Source organism: Triticum urartu, chromosome 4A, assembly GCF_056163025.1.
Source record: "Triticum urartu cultivar PI428250 chromosome 4A, HENAU_Tu73, whole genome shotgun sequence".
Lineage (NCBI taxonomy): Eukaryota > Viridiplantae > Streptophyta > Magnoliopsida > Poales > Poaceae > Triticum > Triticum urartu.
The window spans coordinates 254,220,047-254,228,778 of record NC_141876.1 but is presented as its reverse complement, the minus strand read 5'-3'; the positions used below and the strand labels follow the sequence as shown (position 1 = coordinate 254,228,778).

The window sequence follows — 8,732 nt, the reverse complement described above, 5'->3', positions numbered from 1 at the left end:
AGAGTTTATCACACCCGATTATCACGTGGTGTATCGGCACGACGAACTGTAGCAACGGGCGATACTCAGGGAGAACACTTATACCTTGAAATTTAGTGAGAGATCATCTTATAGTGCTACCGCCGTACTAAGCAAAATAAAATGCATAAAGGATAAATATCACATGAATCAATATAAGTGATATGATATGGCCATCATCATCTTCTACCTTTTATCTCCATCTCCAAAGTACTGTCATGATCTCCATCGTCACCGCCATGACACCATGATCTCCATCATCTTGATCTTTATCAACGTGTCGTCACATTGTTGTCTTGCCAACTATTGCTTTTGAAACTATTGCTATCTCCATCATCTCCAAAGCACATCGGTAGAACCAGTCTCATGAACGCGTAAATGTAATGTCGGTCCAGGCCGCTTCATCCAACAATACCGCCGAATCAAGAAACAACTAGTGACGATAAGCAATATGTATATACCCACGCCCACAACTCCTTTGTGTTCTACTCGTGCATATAACATCTACGCATAGACCTGGCTTGGATGCCACTGTTGGGGAACACAGTATTTCAAATTTTTTTACCTACGATCACGCAAGATCTATCTAGGAGATGCATAGCAACGAGCGGGGAGAGTGTGTCCATGTACCCATGTAGACCGAAAGCGGAAGCGTTAAGTAACATGGTTGATGTAGTCGAACGTCTTCGCGATCCAACCGATCAAGTACCAAATGCATGGCACCTCTGTGATGTGCACACGTTTAGCTCGGTGACATCCCTCGAACTCTAGATCCAGCTGAGGCCGAGGGAGAGTTTCATCAGCACGACGGCGTGGTGACGGTGATGATGAAGTTACCGACGCAGGGCTTTGCCTAAGCACTACGACAATATGACCGAGGTGGAAAACTGTGGAGGGGGGCACCGCACACGGCTAAGACCAATCTTGTAGTGCCTTTGGGGTGCCCCCCATCCCATGTATATAAAGGAGGGGGAAGCGGAGGCCGGCCTAGGAGGGGCGCGCCTATAGGGGGAGTCCAACTAGGATTCCCAATCCTAGTTGGAGTCCCCTTCCTTTTCTAAGAGGGGAGAGAGGGAAGGAGTAGGAGAGGGAGAAGGAAAGAGAGGGGGCGCCCCCCTCCCTAGTCCAATTCGGACTTTCCATGGGGGGCACCCCTTGAGGCCCTTCTCTCCTTTCCCATATGGCCCATTAAGACCCACTACTTCCCCAGTGAATTCCCGTAACTCTCCTGTACTCCGAAAAATATCAGAATCACTCGGAACCTTTACGATGTCCAAATATAGCCTTCCAATATATTGATATTTATGTCTCGACCATTTCGAGACTCCTCGTCATGTGTGTGATATCATCCGGGACTCCGAACAACCTTCGGTACATCAAATCACATAACTCATAATACAAATCGTCATCTAACGTTAAAAGTGCGGACCCTACGGGTTCGATAACTATGTAGACATGACCGAGGAATATCTCCGGTCAATAACCAATAGCCGAACCTGGATGCTCATATTGGCTCCTACATATTCTACGAAGATCTTTATCGGGCAAACCGCATAACAACATACGTTGTTCCCTTTGTCATCCGTATGTTACTTGCCCGAGATTCGATCGTCGGTATCCTCATACCTAGTTCAATCTCATTACCGGCAAGTCTCTTTACTCGTTCTGTAATGCATCATCCATAACTAACTCTTTGTCACATTTCTTGCAAGGATTATAGTGATGAGCATTACCGAGAGGGCCAAGAGATACCTCTCCGATACATGGAGTGACAAATCCTAATCTCGATCTATGCCAACTCAACAATCACCATCGGAGAGACCTGTAGAGCATCTTTATAATCACCCAATTATGTTGTGCCGTTTGATAGCACACTAAGTGTTCCTCCGGTATTCGGGAGTTGCATAATCTCATAGTCATAGGAACATGTATAAGTCATGAAGAAAGGAACAACAACAAACTAAACGATCATAGTGCTAAGCTAACGGATGGGTCTTGTCCATCACATCATTCTCTAATGATGTGATCTCGTTCATCAAATGTCAACACATGTCTATGGCTAGGAAACATAACCATCTTTGATTAACGAGCTAGTCAAGTAGAGGAATACTAGGGACACTCTGTTTGTCTATGTATTCACACAAGTATCAACTTTCCGGTTAATACAATTCTAGCATGAATAATAAACATTTATCATGATATAAGGAAATATAAATAACAACATTATTATTGCCTCTAGGGCATATTTTGTTCAATCTGTTCTGGCACTTCTTCATCTCGCGGGTGGCAAACAAAGCCCATCATTCCAGAAACGTAAGCTGGATCCCCTGAGAGAAGAGAGAAACTTGGGGTTACCTTCCTCGTCAGCAGCGCGACAGATGGGAGGAGTGGAGGGCAGACTGGTGCTGGATCCAGGATGCGGAGACCCCAAAGTTATGCCAGGCACGGAAGGAGTGTATTGTGTGTGGAAGGGACTGGAGAGAACTCAGCCTCACTGACGACAGGCTTCGCCCGACGATAAATAGGTTCGCCCACCTCAAGGCTGCTGGGCTAACCATCGAATAGGTGGGAGCCAATTTCCTCCATCGTCGCATTGCATCATTGCAAAAAAGAGATAGGTTTGCTTGGCGGTATGGAGATGCTGTGGACAGGATGCGTTTGTATCCAGGCCTGGCCAACAACTTGTCGGTTTATGGCCATGCTAGGCTGTGCGAATAGTTGTTCGGCAGCCTCGGGCCGTTCAAATTGCCGGCAAGGGTCATTCCGCTGAATATCAATTCTGCTTTGGACCAGATCTTGAAATGGATGCCCGATTGCAATGCCTATGGGGTTGCAAGCGATTGGCAACTACCCAAGCTTGATGCAGAGCTCGAATGGGCTTCCAATTTGGTAGAAGGGCCACCAGGGCGGAGAACAACATGTTCAAGTGCACCTCCAAGGTAGAGGAGGAGTTCATCAAGAGGCGGATTGAGGTGGATAAGGCATTCCGGGCTGTCGAAAAGGCAAAGTACGGAGGGGTGGAGGAGGAGGAAGAGGAGGCCAAGGTAGGAAGCTCTTCCCACGGCGGGAGTAAGATGCATGTCACAAAGGGAGTTGCCGGGGACGACCCTGCCAGGGATGAGCCTACCGAAGGCGATCCTGCCGAGGGTGGAACTGCCAAGATCGAAGCCTTATATGTTGCGGCAGTAGAGGCTCATGAAGAGGACGGAGTCGAGGAAGCGGAGCAGCCCAAAGAAGAATGGCTCATAGCAGGCCCACAAGCCCTTGAACCAGTCTTGGATTAGTGTCCTCATGGGTGGGCGGCAGGCCGGGGAACGGCAGCCCCCCCCTCCTCCGCCCGCTGCCAAGAAGGTCAAGAAGATCGCCTCCAAGAGCAATAAGCTAGACACAACACATCGGCATTCTTCCCGCCTCTCCGAGGCCAAGACCCCTCCCGCCAAGCGATAGGCAATCACATGAGTCGACTCCAGTTCCCAATCTGACGCGAGCTCCTTGCACAACTAATCCTCGCTAGAGCCCCTGATGGCTCACCAAGTCCTGAGGTTGCCAGGAAGCACCGCCCCTCCGACCTTGAAGAGGAGCAGGGCACCTTATCCGCCCATGGAGTTCATGCTGAGCTCCATGCTCATCGATTTAGAGTAAGGAGATCAACTTCTTCTCTTGTTGAAGTTTCACGTGCTTGTTGGGTTGCTGATTTAATCTTGTATGAGGCCTCTGACAAGGAAGAGGAGGAGGAGGACACCCTAATCCACCAGGTCAAACGGCTCAGGCGAGTGGAGCCGCCGAGGTCCCCAAAAGGCACGGGCTTGGCGGAAGCAATACGAACAATCCAGTGACGAGCCCCCAGCGCGAAGGCACGGGACTGGTTCCTCCCGCTAAGAGTGATGCAGAAGAGCTCCCCACCTCCCCAGCCAAAGAAGAGGGGGAGACCACTCGGGGTGAGGCCTTCCAGGAGGGGGCCCCCTCCACCCACCGATCGGGTTGAGGAATCCCTGACGTGTGCTCCCACGAAAGGGTCCGCCCAGGTCGACATAATGGCTACCGAGGAAGGGGGCGGCGCCCATGCCCCGGCAGCCGATGTAGCCGGAGAGACTGACGACCCTCCATGGCAAACAACTCCCGGTAACTCCCTTTCTCTCTTTTTGAAGGTTCCTGCCACATCAACGACCCCGCCTCCTCATAATTGCTTGTTGTCTTCGCTTGCAGTATCATTGGCCAAGGAGCCAAACTTGCTCAAGGTGGTGGCCAACATAGGGAAAGATGGTGCGGAGGAGGCCGCCAAGATTGCTGCCGTGGAGGGGCAGGAACACGCTGTCGGAGGTATCCAGGAGCTCCCGAAGGAAACAGAGAAAACCTCTGGCAGTGTGTGAGGATCGGGGGTACTGGTTGAAGAGAAAACCCCCCTACAAACCATGAACCCTCTTCCCTCATTTGGCACCTTGCCGGGGACCCCGCAACCAGCTTCAAGTTAATTGGCACTAGTGCTTCCCCAACCCGGTCTCGGAGCCCCTAGTTCTTCAGTAGCAGTGAGCGTGGAGCTTGAAGAAGAGATCCAGCGTATCATGGCAGCCTTGTCCCAGCACGTTGGAGAAGCCGATGATTCTGTCGATGTAGTCATGGATCTGTCCTTCCTGGAGTACGTGGCAGTGGGCATCAAAATAATGCAGAATTAGTATGGCCAGAAGTGGCAGGCACTCAAAGAGCAACACAATTCCGCCAACAGCATGGACCAGAAGCTGAGGGACAAGGGTAGCAAGCTATGGGAGTGGCATGGCAAGAACTTCTAAGTCCTTTTGCGGCAACAGGAGGCAATATCCATGGAGAAGGAGGATGTTGATGCCCGGGAGGCCCACCTGGCAGAGCGCACAACGCTCTTGGACACCAAGGAGAAGGACATCTCCTCCCGGCAAGAGATCCTCGAGGCTGCCCTTTGCATCAAGGACGAGTAACTGGAGGCCCTTGTCCAACAATGCACCAAGGAGCTTGAGGACAAGCACAAGGTGGCCCTTGATGCGTTCTCTACCGATTCCGCTGCTCAGCTGAAGAAGATTGCCGATGACCTCGCCGCTGCATCCATCGCCAAAGCTGACCTCGACCAACAGATGGCCAAACTGATAGAGCAGCTTGCCAGGACCGCCAAGAAAGTCGTGCCTCTCAAGGAGGAATCTCAGAAGGTAGGAACTCTCCTGAAGGATGTGCACTCGTATCTCTCCTCCAAGAGCCAATATCTTGAGACTGCCAATGTCACCATTATTGATATAAAGGCCAGGATTGGCACCCTGGAGAGCATGATTGAATCTGGAGGGGACCGTGAGAAGCAGCTAATGAAGGATTTGGACAATGCGAGAATCCTCCGGAAGGATGCAAAGGACAAGCTGTCGAACCAATCCAAGTTGATCGATCTTTGGGTCAAGAGCCTGGTCGACATTGTTGAGCGCTTCACTGCCCTGGTTGCAACGATGGTCATGGAGAGACCAGTCTTCTCAGTTGGCAAGCATGAGGTCCCAAGCATCAAGCTAGGGCTCTTATTCAACGAGTTGATTGACGGGCTAAAGTCATGCGAGGAAGGAAGAGCTACTCGTTTCGCAAGTGAATCCTGGAAGCTTGCGCGCAATGCCCTGTTCATGGTCTTGAGCAACATCGCCTACCGCCACCTAGACCTCAACCTCGCCGATGACTTCAGGAAGCTTCCAGTAGGCGCGGATGCTTCTGCTGTCGAGTAGAAGATGGCCCCCTTCGCCGACAAGGTCCTCTCCGTCCCTAGGGCTTCATAAGGCCGCCAAGCATGCATGGCCCTGAATCATTTGTGCCATGTTGTCCTGTAACAAAACATTATGCTTGTCTTGTGTTTTAGATCCCGCACTACTTTTGCTCATGCTGAACTGATGTTTAATTAACTTTAAGTGCATGTTATCCCTCTTGTATTTTATCCACGGATGTTCGTATGGTTGGTTTCTTTTTTGTGTATCTTGGTTGCCCGTTAGTAGCACGCTGCCGCGATTGCTGCGAGGAATGGGTCCTTAGCATTCAACTAGCGAAGACATGCCCCGGCGGATTGTTCCTTAGGCGTCTTTGATGCAGCCGCCCACTCGGCGAGCATGCTCAAAACCGAATGGGGGCGCAGACAAATCCGGCAAGGTGCCATCACACGAAAGATTTTCCCATACGAGCTATCTTAGTTATCCGAGAGGTAAGAAAATGCAAACTCTGGAGACAAAATTAATGGACATGTTAACTCAGCTTTCGTTTGCGCTCATCTCCTTATTTGGTCATGGTCGTTTGCCACATTCACGTGCCTTGGGAGGATGGCACTTTGATTGTTGCTTTCGGATCCCCGGCAAGGGCCGGAAGGGATCATAGATCTCTCGCGGGCTATGAAATATGGTGCAAGGTAAGACTGGTTTCTCTCCCCTTCCCCTTACACTTTCAACGATCTTATGACAGCTGGCACGAGAGTCGCGCTGACGCAGAAGGCCTTGCCGGAGCATGCTTATTGGGGCGTCTATCAAGGGATTCGCACCGGTGCTCTACTAAGGATTTTCCCTTAGCAGGGCAAATGCTGGACCGAGTTTCACGCGGGCTCATCAGCATTGACAATGCTAAAACCCAATGTAGCTTGATCATCGACAAGTGATAGTGGTGGAGGGAGAAACCATGTGCCTTATCACCTTGCCCCTTTTTCCAAGCGGGGACCGCACGGTGATCATGCTGCCTGGACTGCTCGGGGCTATCATGTCGCTGCCATCCCTTGCTCCCGCCGTCGCCACAGCCGCGGCAGAGACAGGTGAAGGGAACTGGACAGGATGGGCGAAGAAGAGATGTTGCTTCTCTCTTGAGCTGGTACGTTGGATTCTTTCTTGGGCGCCATAGATGATGAAGCCGTCAATGAAGAAGACGATAATGAAGATTGACGTGCTGCTCACAACCTCGGGTTCGCACAAGCGCCTCCCCCTACCTGGCGCGCCAAAGATATCATGGTTCAACATGATCACCTATGGGGCCATCGGCCCCTTTGTGTTTCAGCAGGGGGAAGGGACGTTGCACAAAGAGCAAAGGTGATATTCCAAAACCAACTGGGGGTGGCACTAGATGCACTTACAATCTCCCCCTTTTTGGTGATTGATGACAAACTGGTTGAAGTTTTCAATGGGGATAAAAATATGTGAAAGTTAAGGAACGCGGTCATTGGCTTCATGAAGTTGAAAGGGCTCCCCCTGAAGATGTGCATATAAGTAATTTGCCTTTGAATGCAAATGCACATGGCAGGTTCTGCTTTGTGGAGATCTCCTTCAACTCATTAAGACAATTCTTCATATAACTATAATGAAGATAATGACATGCACAATGAAAAATGGGCATCGGCAGAATGACTTCATGCGAAATCTATCATCGCAACAAAAGGTAGCAGAAATAGTAGTAGACGACCATCAGTACTTAAGTGTTACAACTCAAAACCAACAGTTCAAGAACGAGAGTTGCAAAACTTAACAAAAATAAGCACCCGACCCATATAGACCCGCTTAAAGACTATCAACTCATATACTTCTCCCCCTTTTGTCGGGAATGTTCAAAAAGGACTGAAGACATAGAGTGTCTAAGCGTTTCCCGGGGAAGTTGGTGAAGTTGTTGGGACAACAAGGCCTGATGCAGAATCGTGATGCAGTGAAGCCATAGTTGGTGAAGTGGTGTCCTCCTCCTCATCAATGACTCGTGCAACAACAGTTGGAGACGAAGATGGATAGTCAGAGTCTTCAATGGACGGAGTAGAGCGCCAACTTGCAGATTGAGGAGGCCTGGAGTCAAACTTGAATCTTTCACTGAAGCCATCTGAAGTGAGATCATCGTCAGAACAAAGCAGAGTAAGGCTCTTCCAGGAATGCCGACATGCTTCATGGGAAACAAATGAGTTCTTAGTGGAGCGGTTGCGTATGCGATTGACATCCACAAGAAGAGTTTGCATCTGACATTTCATCCATTCATGATGCCTATCATGCTTCTGATGAACAGAAACTAGAAGTTCTCTATCATTTAGAACACGAGCACGCTTCTGAGGCCTTTGAGGTACTGTGCTGGTTGTTGCATTAGTGGGAGCACACTACGGTAGCCTAAGCTGACCGACAAGAGGACCAGCGGCAGTAGGTGGATTTGGCACATGAATGGCTTCAAGGGGTGCTGAGAAGCTTTGAAAAGCAGCATCGTCTTCTCGGACTGGTCCCTTGGCAGTCGCTGGATAGATGGCTTCATAAGACATATCAACTTCAGGCAAGAAAACAACATGATTGCACAATGAAGCTTGATAGTTGATGGTGGAGTGAAGCTTGATAAGCCGCATAAACCATGGTGCATAGAATTTGAGGCCAAAGAAAACAATGCGAGAAGCTGCCAACTGACTGATGAAGAAATCTTGAGTATTGAACAGGATGCCATTCAGAATGTAGAAGACCAATCTCTTCATGGTGCCTTCAATCTTGGCATGTGGAGAGTGCCCTTTGATTGGCCAGAGAGTATGCCCCAAGATATGATATATGGTGCATGGCAGGTACTCGAGGTCATTCACAAAGAAGTCCTTGGGGTACTCAGCGTTTACTGGTAATGGCTTCATCATGCTCAGCATTTGACTCATATTGGGCTCTGGCTTCTGGAAGATGCTTTCAAGTTCATGTTCATATCACTTGCAGCCTGGCTCATAGAGATCACCAGGAGTGGGCAGGGAG

General features: G+C 49.8%; 1 pseudogene; it reads left to right on the top strand.

Annotated features, from left to right (window-relative positions):
- Positions 1–4,679: 4,679 nt before the first annotated feature.
- LOC147975523 (uncharacterized) lies at positions 4,680–5,741 on the top strand (annotated as a pseudogene).
- The last annotated feature ends 2,991 nt before the right edge of the window (positions 5,742–8,732 follow it).